The sequence below is a fragment of the Diabrotica virgifera genome, chromosome 5 (assembly GCF_917563875.1).
Source record: "Diabrotica virgifera virgifera chromosome 5, PGI_DIABVI_V3a".
NCBI lineage: Eukaryota > Metazoa > Arthropoda > Insecta > Coleoptera > Chrysomelidae > Diabrotica > Diabrotica virgifera.
The window spans coordinates 255,610,836-255,629,980 of NC_065447.1; the positions used below are offsets into that span (position 1 = coordinate 255,610,836).

General features: G+C 33.6%; 1 protein-coding gene across 8 annotated transcripts in view; it reads left to right on the plus strand.

The window, feature by feature from the left end:
- LOC114326119 (cadherin-87A) overlaps nt 1–19,145 on the plus strand; it is a 1,008,603-nt gene that overhangs the window by 425,096 nt on the left and 564,362 nt on the right. For all 8 annotated transcript variants that reach the window (XM_050651140.1, XM_050651141.1, XM_050651145.1 and 5 more), the window contains one exon: nt 10,535–10,558. The gene's annotated coding sequence lies outside the window, so the exon portion shown is untranslated. The remainder of the gene's footprint in view (nt 1–10,534; nt 10,559–19,145) is intronic.

Below are 19,145 nucleotides of genomic sequence, written 5' to 3' on the forward strand. Positions count from 1 at the left end.
TTTATTATGGTACTTCAAAGGTAGCTGTAATTCTGCGACAAAATTTTAAAGCAAAACTAACATTTTACATGCTATTTATTTGATAACGTCAAATTTTATAACATAATCCGTGGTCGAAGCAGTAGCCCCTTTCTGTAACGTGCTGTTGCTTGGAGTAAATTTCCGACTTATTTCGTATGCTTTAAATGATGACGCACGGGTAAAGAACCATGGACGCAAATGCAAGATCATCATTCACATCTCATATGAAGTTTCGTCTCATTGATCTTCGCAGTTTTTAACCAGTTTTTTTAGTGTTGATATGAATAAAATAGTCGGTCTAGACAGCTCAGTTGGCTGAGGCGCAGTCGATCGACAAGCTTAGTGGATTTGCGATCGAGGTCGAACCCCAGCCCGGTCATTTGAAATTAATAAAAAGGCCAACGTCGTAGTATAAAATTCAATGGAATCTACGACTTGGTCTGGAATAAACTGGTGTCTGAGCGGCCTATGGAGGAGCGGTACGGCAAGGGATAAGGGCTTGCAGCTTGGTAATACTCCTCCATAGATCCCTACCGAAGGGCGTTGACGCCTATCTGTATCTGTAGAGTAGGGAGTGTGAGTCAAGTCCCACAGCACTTAGGCCACAATTGACCCATTGTACATCCTCCCAGGGGGTTGTCGTCCTTAGTTCATTATCCATCCTGCCATTTCCAGGAAGGTGGACAAATCACCTGGTGACATCTTCCCTATATCGGCAGGTGTAGGCCAAGGCTCGCCGAACGCATACTCTCGTATTGACGATAACTCCGGACATTCACATAGGACATGCTCGACAGTTTCGTCATCTCGTTCACACCTCCTGCATAGAGATGTGTCTACTAGCCCCAGTGTGTGGAGGTGTTTTCTTAGTTGACAATGGCCAGTTAAAAAACCAACGGTCAAGCGTAGGTTTTTCCTGGTCATTCTCAAGTACTTTTCTGATGCTGACTTCCCAAGGTTCCTTAGTGTTACCTTGGCAAGTCTACATCCTGGCCCTTCTTCCCATCTTCTTACGGTTTGCGTGTGGGAGTGACATTTGACAGTTTCCGCGATTGTTGTAGTCGACAAGCCAAAAAGATCACAAGGTCCTAAGAGTCTTAGGCCTGCTGCCCTTCTAGCCAGCTGGTCAGCAATGCGGTTGCCTTTATTTCTGTTGTGTCCTTTAACCCACCTCAGGATGATGTTGTTACCATCCGAAGCTTGGGCTAGTGATTCATGACACTCCATTACTAGCCCTGATATGACGCGTGGTCTGTTCAGGGTTAGTAGCGCTTGTCTGCTGTCTGTGCAGGTTATTACAGTTTTGCCGGCTATACCTTTCCCGATTATCTCTTTTGCGGCTATGGAGATACCAGCCAGTTCAGTCTGAACTACGCTGGCATTTTTGCCCATGCCCCATTTTATACTAAGGTTCAATGATCTGGAGTATATTCCACATCCTGAGCCTTCTTTCGTTTTGGAGCCATCGGTGTAGATGCAATATGCATTTGCCACGTTTGACTCCCTATGTTGTCTTGTTTCGATTTTGTAGGGTTTGTCGAAGACAAACGTAGGTTTAATTGAGTCGCATCCATGGCCCGCATGCAGCTGGGGCAGTGCCTCCAACTCACCCCGCCAGAAACGACATCTCAATTGTCCCATTCCTACATCAAGGTTTGCACCCGCTGAGCGTAACCTCATCATCGTCATCAGCGCCACCTCTCTGACATATATGTCTAAAGGGGTAATGCCAATGAGCAACTCCATTGCAGCAGTTGGTGTTGTTTTCATGGCACCTGTTATATTTAGGCAAGCCATCCGTTGAATATGGTTTAGTTTCTTGATCGCTGTTGCCTGTAGCACTTTTGGTACCCAAGCAGTGGCTCCGTAAGTTAGCATTGGCCTAATGACAGTAGTGTAGATCCAGGCGACCACCCTGGACGAAAGGCCCTAAGTGCGTCCGACCGTTCGCCGACACTGTTCATAGGCAATATGTGCTCTTTTAGCTCTACTATCTAAGTGAGAGTTCCATGTTAACTTCCTGTCAAGGGTAATACCAAGGTATTTCACCTCTTCAGAGAAATTCAGACTGCAGTTTAGAATCCTAGGGGGTATTAAGCCCGTGATCCTTCTTTTTCTGGTGAAGAGGACCATCTCTGTCTTTTTTGGATTTATAGACAGTGAGTGTTCCTTACACCATGTTTCTATTAGTTTGAGAGCAACTTGTAATCGGCGTTGACGCCTATTAACGGTGTATATATAATATGAATAAAATAAAAAACAAAAAATTTTTAGAGCACTATGATTGACGACAAAATGCCAGAAACTTTCCAAAACTCCTTTTCATATTAAATTACATTGTGAAACAGACAATGGAGTCACCACTTGATAAATTCTCGAGTTAACAAAAAGCAGGATTAATCGTCACCAAAACCAGCGTCGAAGACCACTTTTAAATTCTTGGATGGAATCGTAGAAGTTGAACGCCAAAGCCAAAGCCTTCATTTGCATATCCGAGCTTGAACCGATACCGACGGCTTGAATTGATTACGGAAAAAAGAAGAAGATTAATCAATGACACTTAAAAAGGTTGAGTAGACGAAGGATCCCAAAAGAAAAACTAATACTGCGGTTTATTGGAAATTTATCTAATCTAATTAATTTTGTTAATTAAAATTAATGTTAGATTTTGATAAATTTCTTTGAGTTTTGCTCAAGTTATTTATCAAAACTAATTGAAAAAGGATTTTTCGAAAATTGATCAACAAACTTTTTTCATATAAATAGCCCAGTCAAATAAAATTATAATACACATAAAGCATTTTGTATAAGGTTTCAAATTGGGACCTTTGAAATCAGATAGCAACCTTCAAAAGTGAAAATGAGGACGTCATATCGAAAGTGCTTGAAAATTTTATAATATCTCTGGTAGAAATTGACCAATTTGTATATTTTTTAATTTTTTTATTTGTATTTTTTTGTTTTAAAATCCTTGGTAATAGAGATTTTGCTGGTAGTGACTACAACGTTTAACACACCTGCTAGGGATCCTGAATAAAGATCTAATTATAAAACCATTTCTCCTCTTTGCAAAAAACCGGGCCTTTATACACGTCGCCGTGTTTGTTTTTTGTATATTGTTGCATTGTATTTGCTGCATGCTGTCACATGACACCACATGTCAAAATCAGACCACTAACAGCTGACATATAATGAAATAATTTGATTTTTCTGTTAAAATTCATCTGTGTCCACTTCCTTTTCATTCGACGCTTCACACGTTAAAATCGGTCCAATAACAACTAAGATACAGTATAAAACGCTACCGCTACGCTACCGCATCGACGCTACCTCGATTCGACGCCAAAAACTGCGCTTTATAGGATTTTCCCATAATAAATAACATGGACACCTCCACCAAATATCAAGGTCCAAAATAGCAAATCGGTCGGAAAGTCTTACGTCCTACACGAAGTAGAATGAGAAGTTATTCTTTTTCTCCACAGCATGAAAAAATATAGTCTTCGTGATTATATCAATAGATATGTCTTTTCTCATTACCACGAATTCTCACACTTCTAGGACATACAATTAGAAGTGATTATGTTCGCTGTTAGTAAAAGTGTCAAAAGTCTAAATAAGATGCTGAGATCAAAGAAAGGATCCAAAGGAGCAAAAAGAAGAATATATACAACGGCTATACGACCAACGGTGCTCTACACTAGCGAGACCTGGATCTTAAGCAAAACCATAGAACTGAAACTAGATAGATGGGAGCCGAAGATGCTCAGAAGACTATGTGGAGGTATAAAATATGGGCGTATCTGGAGAAGATGAACAACCAATGAAATAATGCAAATATATTGTTGTAGAATTGTTTTTTTAAGAAATTCAAAAAAATTATAGTTCATCATTTAATAAAAAAAAATTAAATTCATATCAAAGACCATGAGATCATAGATTCTCATCCCAATCTAATTTAGTTATTAAACAGTGTTCCGGGAAAGTGAAAACGATTGGTGATAATGATTCGACGAAATGAATTGGTACACTAACAAACAATTCGGGATTAGAAAGTGGACATATCGTTGGGCGAGAACAATAATGTTTTTAAAATGTTTCCGGGAAGGTTTAATGATGGTAAATACATTGTTTTAGTTTTTAGAAGTAAAAGTAGTATGTAGGAAAAAAACTAAATTATGATATTTCTTAAAATTTGACAAATTGGAAAGTTATATAGAAAAATATTTGGTTCTTAAGAAATGGGTATGAAAGGTTTGAGAGAGGCTTGTTTTTGATTGGTTGGAAAAGATCGGTAGAAGGGATAAGAAAGTTGGAGTCTGAATTTGCGAGAGAAAAGAGGGTCACTGTAGAATGGATATCTGGTGAGAGCAGTCGAGTTTTCAAAAGTGAGAAATCATGTAAAGTGGTGTGATCGGCCTTTGCGAGCAGAATCAAGTTGAAACCAAATTGTCGACCGGTTGAAAAGTTAATTTTCCTGGTCAGAGGGAGATTCCTTTGTTTTGTCTAGAACGAGTAGCTGATTGATATCTATTTGCACAAGATATCGAGCAAGGAGAAAATTGAGTAAGAGAATTCGAGCAAGTTCCTGTGTGTTGTTTTGGAAGCAGTTTGGACGAGAGGGACCTTTTCGCAACATCCAGAGAGTACGTTGGGAGAATCGAGAACCACGCAATTCAGAAAAAGAGGAAGTGAAGAAACAAAAAGGTTAGTCAAATCATTTGTCGGAATGGAGAGAATTTGTTTATATCAAAACCATATTTGCTTATTTGTTTATTGGAATATTACTATAACTCAGTTAGTAATTTCAAATTTAAGAATTCAATTCAAATGAATAATAAATTTAATATGAGAAAATAATAATTTATTTAAATAATTTTTTTTGTTAAAACAAAGAGATATCAGAATTAAAGTTTGATTTGTTAAGTAAGAAATTGTTGCAACAAAGTTAAATTTAGTATTTTTTAAATCATATGTACACGGCTTATTTGGGTAAATAAATAAATTACATTTATATGATATTGAATGTTTTTAATTTCCCTGTTCCATCCTGGAAGAAGTAAGCCACTAGAAATACTAGAAGCCACAAATCATAGGTATTGTATCAAATACAAAATTAGTCCTGAGAATAAAAGGTATTTCAAATATTTAAATCGAATTTAGTTTTGTTTTACATAGGCAGTGATTAAAGTAATTGAATAATGAATTAAATTAAGAATTTGCTAATCTATATAAAGAGATAAAGTAGAGCATAACAATATAGACAAGAAAAATTTCGAACTTGCGAAATGTCAGAGACTAAGATGACTCGGACACGTAACTAGAATTCAGGAAGGAAGAGTCCTCAAAGAATTAATAAATACTGGAGTTGGCACAAAAAAGGAAAAGAGGACGACCACGAAGGAAATGGATGAAATCGGTAAAAGAAGACTTGGTATTGTTAAGAGTACAAAACTGGAAAATCCTAGCACAAGATAAATGAAGCCGTGGCCTCTAGGGCCTATTTGAGCTAATGTATATGTACCATGCTAGCTGTTTCTCGCTGTTACTGAAAAATAATTCTCTTCGCCGGGAGTTTTTCAGCCATAACGGTTTTCGTTAACACACAAACAAAAATAATTATAGCTTTTCCTGACATAAAACTACAAATAAGCACTGCACTTCACTGCATTTATTGAAAATTATATCATTCGCTACGTTTCTTGGATTCACCTTTGTTCTTTATTTCACAAAGAAAACTTCATAAATATATATTCAAAAGATGTTGTTTGTATTATTTATCAAGTTTACAAACTAAAATTAGTTTATTAGTTTCTAAAACCAGCAATTGCTCACGTTTTTCTATCTGGCTGACACGTTTACACGTACCTCAATTCCTCCATTTTCCAGCGCGCTTTTCTGAAACTCTTAACTGCAAACTTGATAACTAACCTACGGGCAAGCAGCGAAGTGTCTTAATAGATTCCAAATTTATTCAACACCTCGTCGGGTGTGATAGAGTATCTTCAGTCAAGTCATGTTTACACCCTGAATATTTTTCACCTGTACATGTTCCATCATGCATCCTGATGAGCAAGCAGATCGGGGGCCTAAGGTGCCTCCATAACCATGTCTATTTAATCAATCAAATGGGGTGCGTCCAACAAGCCTTGTCTGCTCGAATAACAATGCACCCTGAATTCTAAATAGGCAACTATTAGGTGCGAGCATGAGGCCGCAATTTTATCCGTCGCGTCGGATTGTTCAGAATGTTTCTGAATGTCATTAACGGGTATTAAGATTTCTTGCTAGGGAGTTGGTAAAAGTAGCTTATTTTTTCTATATATTTTTCATTACTAAAAGCATTTTCTTGCTTTAAATACAAAAAGAAATTAAAATAATAAATGATGGTTTTGCTTGTTTTCGATTCAGAGGGTTGCACACCCGCTAGACAGGCTGTTTCTACCATTTCAGGCGTCATCAGTAGCTTTTGTAAGCGTGCACACCTCTGTGTGCAAGAGGTGTGCCTGAAATGGTAGAAACCTCCTGTCTAGCGGGTGTGCAACCCTCTGAATCGAAAACAAGCAAAACCATCATTTATTATTTTATTTCCTTTACTCGGTGTGAGTACTGAAAGTTCCTCTGCTGTCTTTTTCCTAGACGAATGAAGGCGGGATGTGATCGTTTCCCTTTCGTTTTCTATATTCGTCGTCTGCTGTCTTATTAATTGAAAAAGTCGCAGAAAAAGGATGTACCAGTAAGAACTTTCAACGCGAAAAGTCTCAGGTTTAAATGACTATTTACCATTTTAATTTTATTAAATTGGTGAATTCTGCATCTGAGACTCTTCAATTTTTCAATTTACAAAAAGAAATACTTTGAATTGTTTTCTGGTGGAGACATCGCTTTGTATTATGTATCTATTGGAAAAATTATCCAGTTTAAGAGCAAAAATAAACTGTATAGTTACCTACAACTTACAGGAAAAGAATCTAGTCCAATACATCGGAAGTAGGGAGTATTTTTATTGCAATCATTAAATGGTACGTAAACTCCAGCGCCGTAGCAAAAAATATATAAAAGGCATTAAACTAGCTGTAAAGCTGTATTAAGCTCTATTTAAATAATATAAAATCATATAGAGAATAGCATACATACATTTCATATTCTAAATCAATAATATCTATAAATTAATTGTGACGCCACAAAGATATAAAACCCAACAGTTAGTTATACCCAAGAATGAGTTTACGACAGGTGACTATACAAACGACAATATTACCACTAAATTGAAGTCTCACTAAATAACCCATAGTGACCCTCAGATATAAAAGAACATACAACGTGCCTGCTTCTAAAAAGGATCGAAGATGTAAAATCAAGCATTAATATTATATTCAAGGAATTTGAGAACTCAGCAAAAGTTACGTATTATCAGAATAATGGTACAAAACATGCAATCGAATACAAAAGAATGAATTACAAATATACGATCAGTAAAAACAGAGTAATATGTTCTTAAAGTAAATAAGCAAATGTAAAATGTTCTTAACTCAAAATGTTCGTATCGCGGCACAAGATGAGATTGAGTTCTAGGCTCATGTAGGATATTCTGAGCATTTTACGGTAACACCAGAGTTCGAACGCTTGAATTCTTTTGTGTGTTGCTTCTGTCATTGTCCAGGCTTCAAAATAGTTCAAAACCATAGCTCACGATGGTGAAAACATAGCACTTACGTATTTTAGTTCTCAATGAGATATTCAGCTGGCGGTTGCATAGAACTTTTGCATTTTGTAAAACACTGTACGTGACTTTCCAAACGTGTTCTTATCTCTAGTGAGTGGTCCTAAGTTTCAAGGTTATTTCCAAGGTACGTTATTCTTGTTAATCTTTCCAGATCTTTTCCGTCGACATTGACCTTCACCCTTCTGTTTTGGTGCTTGCTGATGACCATCGCTTTTGTCTTCTTTGTATTCAATTTTATTCCAAATTCTCTACAGGCTGTCGTTACTAGGTCCATTAGGCGTTCCGATGCTTCAGCATTATTTGCCAGAATGACCGTGTCACCAGCGTATCGCAGGTTATTTATACATTGCCCGTTTATAATTATACCATCCGAGGTGCCTTCCAAAGCTTTCTAACTATACGTTATTATGTTATACCAATAAATGTAATTGAAAGATCATATCAACAGTGTGATTTGGTAACAAATAATATGTTCGATAATTCATATACAGTCCGTCTAATATACTTACCGTTGCTCGTCATTATCTAAGTCAGAGATCTAAGTTGACATTGTTGCCCAATTACAAAAAATTCTTGAATTCATTTCAAATCAAATATATCACATAATTTTTGCGGAGGTGGATTATACAACAAATCAAATTAGTATTCAATTTAAATAAATAAACACTTTAGAAATAGAAAACAATAATTAAGTTATAATCTTACGTTAAAGTAAATAATAAAAACAGTAAATATAAAACAAATACTTATAGTAAAGAATAAAAACAAATATGAAGTGTTATCACCGCAACTGTCAAATAAATGTTACCAATTTATGTCTAAATATCACCTTCGTTCGATTACAGTTACAGTGTGTTCCGAACAAATGTGCTTCATAAAAACGCTTAATAATCCATTTATACAAATTAGATATTATCTACGCGTATATAATAAAATATGTCTAGTGGCTGTAATTCCAGTGTACTCGGCAAAATTATTCTAAAAAAGAACACACCTACCGCCTAAATATTTCGTGTTGGTATCACGTGACATCACGGGCTATGACGCGGATGACGTGCAACGTTAAGTATATTAGACGAAGTATATATAAGTTGTACGTTACTCGTTACTCCATGGAATTAATAGCAGCAGCTAACGGCGCTGACAAGAGTTCACGTCTTCTTGGACAGATAGGAGAAACAAAAGTGATTGTGTCTATTGCTTGAACGACGGTTGTTTAAATAATTGTCTTTCGAGTATGACACGACGCGTGGGTGTATAACTACCGAAGCAGCCTGCAGTTTCACCAAAAGATATTTATTTTTTTTTGTTCATTGTTCACAGCTTTGTACCAACAACAGTCTATTGTTCGATAGTGGTCAGGATAAGTAAAGTATTGGGTAATTATACGGGGGGGGGGGGAGGAACAAAACTAGCCAAATGTATGTTGATATTTCAGCAACATTTATATTCAGTTGCGATATTGAAACTAAACTGATTTTGCTATATTTTGGCAATATTTGCATTTGACAAATCTTCAACAACAATAATAATTAACTTCCGTGTTTATATTTATATTTGCAGATAAAAAGATATGTATCTTCCTCTGCGGAGATATTGCTTTTTCTAATCAAAGATCATTTGTGTGCAACGCTTTGTCTTTCATCGGATGTTGCTCCTCTTGTCTTTGTATTTGAATAACATTCGGGCCTCCGAAAAATTTTAATTTTAAATTCCTTTTTCGGTTGATAATAATTCTAAATTACTTCAATAATAATAAAGCATCCATCCCGGTTTAATGAAAACGCTGTGAGGGTCTTTCCTACTTAACAATTTGCGTTATCTCTACATTCAAAGGCATCAATTGAATTTTGATATTCTCATTAAAGGCCGTTTTAGGGCCGCTAATATGATTTCTCTTTGATAGTACGGTCGCGAATTTCACGATTTCTCATAAAAATTTTTTATAGCTGAAGGCAATTTGTATAGCTTTTATAGGAAACCTTGTACTCATGATAATGTGGATCTCGTTAAACTGCTTGTCGTTATAACCTTGGGTAGGTTTTTATTTTACAGTTCTCGATTTATGTGCTTCTATATTTTTAAACTTCCACTTCATCAATAGTGATTTTGATCATATATTTTTATTCTTTTAGCATTTTTAACGATTTTTGATACTGTATGAGCTCTATCAATCATTGAAAAGTTCATGTGATTTTTAAGGAGTTTGGCAACATTGACCATTGACCATGTTGGTTGGTGAGTTTATACGAAGTAAAATAAATTACCTAAAATATAAGATGTGGGATACAAGATGTTAAAAAATAGACCGATATATTGGCCAACAAGGTGCATAGAAGCATCGCGATTATTTAACAAAGGGATCAAAGGCAATTAACAGGTCAAAGGGAACTGAAAAAGTATCATTTCAAAACATAGTAGAAGAAGAGTGGTTACAACACTACGTAAAATTATTAACCGAAACAACCTATTACCTTAAAATAGGTTTTCCACTCTCAGTTTTTCCTATTTCTATATCTTCTAAGGCCTCTTGAGCAGATTTATAAGTTTGTCGTGCTTCACTTTACTGAATACCTTCTCATAATCTCGAAACCTGTAACCTGTTCCACAATTAAAACTTCCCCTGTTCCAGTGTTCCCGTACATCAAAGTTTGTCCGACTAGACACCGTTAAGCTATTAACAAATTTTCAACTTGCTATTAATAAACTTTTTTTGGTACCCGGGATTCAGGCCTATATGTTTATTTTTTGGTCTTATACTTTTCTAATAGCTTTTATTTGTTTCAGCTGAAAATTTCCAACAACATTAAGGTAAGTTCATTCACATTTGAAGCGCTTATTGTATAAAGGGTATAAGTCCACAATACTTAGTTTTAAGAAAAACTAAAAAAAACTATTTAGTTTAGAAACTGGATGATTTATTAATTTTGTTCTACAGGTGAAATGTAGAAGGAGACTAGTAGAGTGACATGTGATACAGCAAACTTGGCTTTGAAAACGATTAAGGTCAAAAAGTCGTTTTTGAAGGCTGGGACTTGATTCCTTTATACAATTAATGAACAAATGACGAAATAGTGCTGCTTCTCTACAGTTAAATTATTAATTTATTTATAAAAAAGGTTTATTATTACAAACAAGGCCTAAAATACATCGTAATACTAACTAACGTAAGCTAACCGAAGAAATAAAATAAACGACAAAGTGCCACAAACTGTGGTGGCACCACAAGAATTATTGTATAAAGGTAATCAGTCCCGGACTAGTCCCCTTTATACGCTCAACAAAAATTTTATCGTGCGATATTTCGCGTACGGTGCGTGAGAGATACAAATTTCCTTTATAGATTCATCTATCCGTCGACGTTGGTTTAACAAAATGTATATCTCACTTTAATTTCGTACGGAAGTGGACTTATTCCCTTTATACAATAAGCGATTTATTTGTAACCTAACCTATTTGGATAAGTTTTAGACTTATAAAAGAAGGTACATAATGGGAAGAAACAAAATTTAATAGCGTAACCATTGCATATAATTAGATACAGTTAGGGCGAGAACTGGCACTTCAATGCTATATCTGGTTTATAGAAGGTGACAGGTATGACATTCCTCGAAGCAAAATCATTCTGGATCTTAAAATTGACTCGTTTCGTAATATTTTAAAGAACCTGGTCTGACGGGTCACTGTAAAGATCCAGATCTATGTTCTAGATCGTTTCTGAACCATCCATCACTAAATGTAGAGCATCTTTCAAAATAATAGAAAACATATAAAGAAAAAGTTTTGGTATGTATCACCAATACTTTTGATCTTTTTTAATATTCCAGCGCGTTCAAGCGTTCTTCCTTTTTATTTATATGCCATAATCATGCGAATCTTGATACAAACTTTAAATGGACAACCAGCGCCCGAACTAAACACTCACGAAAGAAATTGAACTGGAAACCCTAATAAGGCGGAAGATTATTATACATCGATAACTTTTTATTACACTGATAATTTGAAATATGGTAAATGAGATGAAAAAGAGAAATACTCTACAAAAATCCCTGGCTTCAAGAAAAACCTCTTTTTTACTGTAGTTTGGTTAGGTTCGTAACCATTTTATTTTCTTTTTATGAATTTAATGAGGTTTCTCACATTCCCTTAAAAAATCTTGAAATTTTGAATCGCTTTTATTATTAACTGGGCAGAAGTAGATGGGGCAGAAGTAGATGGTTCTTATCATATTTTTTATTAACTTGATGTCACGTTAAATCAAATGTTAGGTGTAATTCTCATGGCAATAAATTGTGTTTTAATCACAAAAAATAATAAATAATATTTTTATTTCTAATAAAATAAACAATTTTGAGCATAAAATACCTACATTTCGACTTTTTTTCCGTGTACAAAAAATGACAGTTCAAACGCGATAAACAGAAACTTTTCTCATTACGAACTTCCAATTCACTGGAAGTACAACAGTCCCCGTTTTGTTAGTACAAAAGCTTTCAACGTACAGATTTTTAAGTACTGGTTAATTGCTTACAGTCCTTTTATGCTTCATTCCTAGTTGACCAATTAGTATATGTTGTCAAATTAGTAAAGTACATGCTTTAAAAAATATTTTACATAATCTCCTTAGAAATATTTAAAACGTTAGTATCTAGATTAAGTGTAAATTAGCTAGGTTACGGTATATAAAAAATAAAATATGTAAACCTGAAGCCCTTTCTTAATAGCTATTCCAAGAACTATGTTCCAACTCGTAACTGCCTGAACCTTTCTTTTTCCTGTTAGACAAGGCGAAAACTGCGGGTTCGTTGGAAAAAATATTCCCATGAGATTTTTTTGCATAATCACGTTCGTGAGACACCCCAAAATAAGGTTCAAGAAGTCGCCCACGCGAAAAGTGGTCCAATTTTTTTTAATCAAATTGCAAAAATCAGTATATTTGGCCCGGAGAATTTTTTTTTAGATTTTTCGGACCATTCGAGACAGAATGTCTCTTATAATTTTTCTCTAAAGTTGATCGTGTTCGAGTTATAAGCAATGTAAAATTTGAAAAAGGCGAAAATGGCTATTTTTAGGACTTAATAACTCGGTTAAAAATTATTAAAATAAAAGTCAGAAAGTGACTAAATCAAATTTAAAGCCCCCCCCTCTTCATAATCCTGAAGAAATTTGTGTCATTAATTTATTACTAAGCTGTTATTTTTAATTATTAATAATGAGTGGTAAGATCGTATTGACGCGGCTGTAAATGTGAGTGCGAGTGAGATGCGCCATTGGACTGCCTGAATGGCATCTCTTTCGCACTCATCACATGGACGGCCGCCTAATACGTGCATGGCGCTCATTATTTTTAGTTCAAAATAACAGCTTAGTAATCAAATAATGACAAAAATTTCTTCAAGATCATGTAGGGGGGGCTTTAAACTTTGATTTAGTTACTTTCTGACTTTCATAGTAATAACTTTTAACTGAGTTATTAAGTCTTGAAAATCGCCATTTGTCGTTCTTTCAATTTTAAAATGCTTTTACCTCGAAAATGATTAACTTTAGAGAAAAATTATAAGAGACATTTTTTATCCAGAATGGTCCAAAAAACCTAAATAAAATTTATTCCGGACAAAAATATTGATTTTTTGCAATTTGATTAAAAAAATTGTTAAAAAAAATTTGGACCACTTTTCACGTGGGCGACTTCTTGAGTCTTATTCTGGAATGTCTCACGAATGTAATTATGCAAAAAAATCTCATGGGAATATTTTCTCCAATGAACCCGCCGTTTTCGCCTTGTCTATGTGAAACTACCAATACTTCTGTATCGAACGCATTTTTAAATAATAAGAAATCATTACTGTACAATTGACAAAATAGATTTTATCTTCGTCAACTGAATGCCACATTTCTGTTGATTTTATTTATTTGTCAAATTTCTATTTTGTTTTACTACTTTTCTTTCTCTTCTCTGTTTAATGTTCATACCTCAATCTCAATTTTTATTTATTTCTGTTCTACTACCATTTACTCTTTGTATATTTCCCGTATTCATACTGCGTATTTACTCCATAGACATATTATATTAAATGTCTATGATATACTCCCCAAGTAAATGCATAATATTTGTCAGTAGGCAACTGTGATCTATCATGTCAAGTTTTACTTCAATGCAGAATTGGGAATGTTCTTTTAAATATTTTTCATCTATTTAAAGTGGAATTGATATTCCACAAAACTGTATTTAAAAGACTAATTACTTAACGTCGGCAGCCATTACAACACCAAACTAAAAATTAATCAAAACTTGGCGTCTGAGTATTTTGTAATCAGAAGCCAGACAACTTAAACTAAATGTTAATATAAACATTTTTAATAGATACTTCGAGAAAGAAAATGAGTCTGTGTTATACTACACAATTGGTTATACGGCAAATGACTCTGACCTTTCTACCTTACGCTCCTTTCACAAACTAAGAATTTGAAATGTGCGAGGGTTAGAACTCACGATGACATTCCAATAGTGGCTCGAGCAATCATATGGAACCTTTCTCATTATAGCCCGATCAGGGAACACAAAATTTTACGAAAACCTCAAAAAAAATAAAGAAAGGATGAAAATTTGGAAATAGGTAGTTGAAATTGTCTATTTATTATATAAGAAAAAGATTACAATTCTACATCCCCTTCATTTTACAAAAAATGGGAAATATAGGGTGAAAAATAGTTTCTCGTGAGTGAAAAAATATACGTGCAAAATAGGCCCGGAATTGGATAAAATGACTAATTCTAAGCAACTTTTGTTCTATAGAGTTTTTTCACTAAGTCAATACTTTTCAGTTATTTGCGAGTGAATATGTTCATTTTTAACAAAATAAAATAGTATATTATTCAACGAGCATGTAATGATGGCTATTACTCACGGTGATGAAGTTTGCGACACGAGCCGTAGGCGAGTGTCGTAATTCATCAGAGTGAGTAATAGCCATTACATGCGAGTAGAATACTATACTTTTTCTACGACTTTTTTTATTTTACTTAGTAAAAAATTTAATTATCAACTACTCGAGATTTAAATTATTATAATTTACAAAAATACCTAAATGCTATCTACCCCTAGTACGTGGCTGAATAATTGGTTGCCTACTATTACTAAATTCCCATTTATTGTAAAAATACAACTAGAAATAGTCAATATAAGTTCTATTCGTTTCCGAAAAATATAAGCTTAAATTTGTACTTACTGTCAGTGAATCTAATAAATAGGAAATGGTTGTTGTCGGTGGACGTATTTCATAATATATAGTTATAATGTATATTTACATTTAACTATATATAATATAATAATATATAACTATACATGATATGTTATAACAAATTTAACACAATATAACTTGAAAAACAAACACAATATTAGTTATAAATTCCAATTAACATAAACAAAATGCGCTAATGTCACTGTCACTAAATTAAATGATAAACGTCAAAATTTTTAGTAAACAAGATATAAACGTACAAAATATATTGACATTGTTACAGTTAAAATTCCTTTAAAAAATTTGCGAAGTTAATTATTGGTATAAATTACAATAATTATTGTATTAAATAAACAAGTTTATGTAATTTTATTTGCAGTTTATATACGATTAATATTAAAAGAGGCATGCGCCACTTGAATCTAACTTCAGCCCGTGAGTAATGACCCGTGAGTAACTTCAGCCCGTGAGTAATGAATTATTACTCACGGGTACAGTAATAGGTGCTATTATCTATGAAAAAATAGCGAATAATGAGCTTGTTATTAAACGGTCGTAGAAAAACATGTTTATGGACGGTTTTTCGCAGATAACTCAAAAAGTAAGTACTCTAGCGAAAAAAATATTCTTAGTAAAAATATAGCTTATAACAAATTGAAAAAAATGGTGTGCGCGTGAGGTCTGCAGACCCAGTATAAACAGAGTTGTAGCTAATGAAAAGTAGGTTCTTCTTCGTCAAATTCCAAATCGAATATTTCAATGTGAAATAACCAAAAAACTGAGCACTTTTCGGGGAAAATTCATTACAACTTTTTTAAAGTGTTTGAAAAAGGTTTATTTTGTTTTTTAAAAAAATTTCTAATATTAAAAATAAGTGAGTTAGGCTCAAAATATTGTTGGTCCCTTTTATTTTTTGGTACAAAAATCGCGAAAATCACCCCCTCATTAACTTCCCAAATAAAATTAATCGTAACCGCTTCACAAGTTACTTTACTTATGTATTGTTTATATTATCTATAAGTTTCATCGGTTCAAAGTGCTCAGTTTTGAAAAAAATTTGGTTTAAAATAAAACATTTTTTTTTAATTTTGAAAAAAAAATGGAATTGTTCATGGAATTAACAAAATTATTAGTAATACCAAGAATCTTAAAGAGTAATAAAATGTACGTTTTGCTTTTTTGAATATTTTTCGTTTTTTGTTTTCTTGTTATACTAAAATTGATTATGCTATGGCTGTTCAAAATTTGCCTAAACTCGTGATTAGTTACTCGTTCAAGCCATTTTAACTGCAGCTTTTTCAAAAATAAGCACTTTAAACCGATGAAACTTACAGATCATATAAATAACACATAAGCAAAGTAACTTGTGAAGTGGTAATGATAAAATCTATTTGTGATGCTAATTAGTGGGTGATTTTCGCGATTTTTTCACCAAAAAATAAAATGGGCCAACAATATTTTGAGCGTAACTCACTTACTTTTAATGTTACAAGTTTTTTTAAAAAACAAAAATAATCCTTTTTTTAAACACTTTAAAAAAGTTGAAATGAATTTCCCCGAAAAGTGCTCCGTTTTTGGGTTGTTTCACATTGAAATATTCGATTTGGAATTTTATGAAGAAGAAACTACTTTTCATTAGCTACAACTCTACTCCTACTGGGTCTACGGACCTCAAGCATACACCATTTTTTTCAGTTTTCTATAAGCTATATTTTTGCTAAGAATATTTTTTTCGCTGAAATACTTACTTTTTGAGTTATCTCCGAAAAACAGTCCAAAAACACGTGTTTTTCTGTTAAAAATGAACATATTCACTTGCAAATAACTCGAAAAGTATTGACTTAGTGAAAAAACTCTATAGAACAAAAGTTGCTTAGAATTAGTCATTTTATCCAATTCCGGACTTATTTTGAATGTATATTTTTCACCTTCGAGAGGGAGGTATTCCCCTCTATTTTTGAAAAATGGAGGGGATGTAGAATTGTAAACTTTTTCTTATATAATAATAGACAATTTCAACTACCTATTCCCAAATTTTCATCCTTCCTTCCTTTATTTTTTTTGGGGTCAGATTGTTCTTTGATCGGGCTATTACACGGCGGTTGGAACGTTCGGTGTAATGTGAAGATTGCCATGGGATTGCTTGAACCACCATTTTAATGTCATCGTGCGTTCTAGCGATCGCATGTTCAAATTCTTAGTGTGTGAAACGCTGCTTAGTCTAAACACAGACGAAAATAATTATGGGAAACATTAATTGAGGGCAGTTCGTAATAGGAATGATTATGTCTAGTATACAGGGTTGCGAAAAAGTCTGGAAACACGGTAGTTTCTCGGAAACCGCTAAAACGATTTTTATGGAGTTTGGTGGGTGAGGGTCTGTTAATGCGGCCGAAATTATAGTGGTAATTACATTGTTGTCAAATCTTCCGTTTTTTTTGGAAATCTAATGAACTTTCTTATTTCAAATAGAACACCCTGTATATTTTTGCGTTTGGGAATTCTTAAGGGATACTGATTATTTTTCATATTATATTCCCTATACCTAAATGCCATAATTTCGAAATTATTGCTACATTTATTAAAAAAACATTTAAAAAATTTATAAAAATCAATTTTTTCGTCCCGGGTAGACATTATTTTGGATTCCTTGGATCATTGTGAACAAAAAAGGTCTTTTGTAATTTTCCTCTAATTTAAAACTGAAAAAAATCGAAAAATGACGATTTTCTAGGTTCAAAACCACAAGTAAAAAATATTATTTTTGAAACTACCTAAATTCAAGTTCAAGCCTTATTTTATCAGTTTCCGATAAGCAATTTGGTCTTGTTTCATTTTAAAATATTATTTTTTAGTTGTTAATGCCCGCGCCCGTGAGTTTAGTTGTTAATGTTAATGATCGCCCGTTCTCTCATACGCGCTTCATTAATAATTAAAAAAACAATATTTTAGGATAAAACGTGCCAAAAATTCTTATAGGTATCTGATAGAAGAAGGTTTGATCTTGAATTTAGGTACATACTTTGTAATTTCAAAAGTTATTTTTGTTTACTTGTGTTTTTGATCCTTGAAAATCATCATTTTTCGTTTTTTTTTTCAATTTTAAATCGTTTATAACTCGAAAACGATTAACTTTAGGAGAAAAATTACAAAAGACCTTTTTTGTTCCCAATGATCCAGAGAATTTAAAATAATATCTACCTATGTTCATTTTTTAACCAGGAGGAGTAAACTAAAAAGAGAGATTCACACCCAAGAAAATCACTAGAATAATTACCAAATACATACATCTCCTTTTTTGGTTGATCTAGTCGGCCCTCAACGGTAATCCATAAATATTATATTAAATTAATACGTCGCTAAAGAGTTCCAAAAATAACTGCTTTTTGAAGATATTCTTCTTTAGCGGCGAATCGATTGAGGGTAAAATTGTACATCAACCACGCGCCTGCGCACACTGACAGTATGTAGTTCTGACAGTATGTAGTTCATTGCTAATCTTTCGATATAGGTATGTATGTATCTGTAACCGTGCAAATAAGTCATTAAAAGAATATATTAGTGGTTTTAGGAAATGTATTATTTATTATAATTCTTGTGTTTTTGGATTTGTGTTTCCCTGTAGTAAAATAATAAAATATGTAGGCATAACATTTTTACAGTTTGTCGCCGTGTTGTGTAATTATATCCGAAACTTACGTGTCAATTCAAGTGGCTCGATGGCGTAGTTGGCATAGCGGTGGGACAGAGAACGGAAGCACACGGAAGGTCGCGGGTTCTAATCCTGGACGATTCATGCTTTTTTTAATTTTTCGTTATTTTAATAAAAAAATTTTTAAAGTGGTAGATAAGAAAGTTAGTTTAATTTTTAAATAAAATACAAATAACCTGTTAAGTATATTTACTTCGTTTAAATTACTTATATAATAGAAGAATATCTTCTTACGTGCGTACAAAGTACACACACATTCTTTCTATATAAAAGCAGACTAACAATCTAAAAATTAAAGGAATTAACACAGAAAACACAAAAATCGCCGATATAACTTAATTAACCTATGAAATGTCACTAGTGTCAAAATTTGATAAATGTCATTAGTGTCAAAATTTTAAAACAGTGGAGTAAACTTGCCTGCGGTTGGACCAATTACAAACAA